The 1,867-nt window shown below is 52.3% G+C and overlaps 1 long non-coding RNA gene across 1 annotated transcript; it reads left to right on the forward strand.

Moving 5' to 3' along the window:
• The first annotated feature begins 801 nt into the window (after nucleotides 1–801).
• Nucleotides 802–1,555, forward strand: LOC115300861. The gene is made up of 2 exons (XR_003912892.1): nucleotides 802–863; nucleotides 1,293–1,555. It is a non-coding gene; the product is annotated as an uncharacterized LOC115300861 (long non-coding RNA).
• Nucleotides 1,556–1,867: the final 312 nt, after the last annotated feature.

Here is a 1,867-nt window from a genome sequence, read left to right on the forward strand (position 1 = left end):
CGACGTTTTAATTTTTCCTGTGGAGACTTTTTTTTTTTTAATCCCAAACTCCTGTGGAGGTGGATGTGCAGCCTGTGGTTTCCTCTTGTGGGCATGGCCTGTCCTTGGCCACCCTGGGTCCAGCTGCAGACCATGTGGTCCTGGCTTAGAGAAGTGTCTTGGCTCCAACCCCTTCCCTTGTGCCATCCCAAAGCCTCAATTCCGGACCCTGGTGGACAGAAAGATTGGCCTCCCGAGCGCCATGTTCTAGCCTCCCTTCTGCTTCTCCACACCCCCTCCAGCCACACCCCAGCCGCAGAGACAACTCTGCCACTTAAGATCCATGAGATCATCCTGCAAAAGATTTAATCCTAAAAATCCTTCCCCTCTTCTTTGCTTTGTTAATGCTAACTTTCCCTTTAAGGCTTCTCTCCAAATCACCTCCTCCAGGAAGCCTTCCTAGATTCTCCCAGCTCCATCTGCCATCGCTCCCAGACTGATACTTTTGAGCCTTTGCCTTACTGTGAAGCAGTGTGGCGTGGGCAGGGCACTGCCAGTTCCTGAGGCTCCTGAACCTGACAGGTGGGTGTTAAGGTGAGACGGAGGGTGGGGACGAGGGAGGTGACACAGAAGCAGCAGACAGGTGTGACACACAGCATCGGGCGTGGACGACTGAGCCCCAGGAGAGGAGTTGGATTTTAGCGGTAAGGGATGATGACTCGGTGATGTTTTCTAGCGTTGGGGGCGGGGGCAGGGGCAGGGGGCAGCACTCAATCAGATGCTCACTCTAGAACTCTCGCTCCGGCTGCTCACAATAGGACAGAATGGACACGGCCCAAGAAGTCAGGTGGCCAGTTTGGAGGCGCTCAGATTCCACGGTCCAGGTGAGTGACGACAGCTCTTGAACAAAGGCCGTTCAGGGGCAGAGCGTGGGGACAGACTGATGAAATATTTAGGGAGCGAACATTCAGTAAATGTCGAAGATGTGGAGGGACCGCCTCTCCTGCTCCCTTATAACCACCTCAGATCCCCTCCTGGGTGCTCCCGCCCTGCACCCCCCAGCACTGACACGGGGGTGCTTTGGGTAGAAGGAAGGGGTTCAGAGAGGCACACGGGGCTCCCGCCTTCTTCATTCTCCCTGAGGAACCTTCCTAACAAGTGTATTCACCCCACTCCTACCTGCTCCGGGACACTGGGCTCGTGTGTCTCCAGATGCTTTGAATTTTTTTCCAAGAAAATTAAAATTCTCGGCCAGGCAAGCCCGTCCCAGTGAATGACCACACAGTGAAATGTGACAAGGGCCCCTTTCACAGGCCCTGACTGCAGCGAGCTGGCCAGGCAACCAGATGGATCAGCTCATGTTAGAAGGTCAGGGACGCGAAGCCCCCGGGAGTCTGAACAGGGAGCTGAGCCTCCATGATGTCTGTGGAAGGTGGGGGCTGTGTTGCCTTGGACGACAAGGCCCCTGAGATTATCGATGGATTGTCTGATTATTTACTAATCCAATCAGGCCTTGCTTGGTAGTCTGGGTCCACACAAATGCTTATGTTTACATTATTAAAACTGTAATATTCGATTTTGTCTTTTTAAATGTTTATGAACACTTTTCCACGTCACTACGGTAGGGTTCATAATTACCTTTTTATTTTGCTTTTAATTCTTTCTTAAACGTTTTAATTTTTGAGAGACAGAGCATGAGAGGGGGAGGGGCAGAGAGAAACAGAATCTGCAGCCGACCCTTAGGTTCCGAGCTGTCAGCACAGAGCCTGATGCAGGGCTTGAACCCACGAACCGCCAGATCATGACCTGAGCCAACCGAGCCACCCAGGCGCCCCTTTAGTTTGTTTTTAAAACCATGTTATCAAGGTGTCATTGGCGTGTAATAAGC

This window comes from Suricata suricatta, chromosome 9 (assembly GCF_006229205.1).
Source record: "Suricata suricatta isolate VVHF042 chromosome 9, meerkat_22Aug2017_6uvM2_HiC, whole genome shotgun sequence".
Lineage (NCBI taxonomy): Eukaryota > Metazoa > Chordata > Mammalia > Carnivora > Herpestidae > Suricata > Suricata suricatta.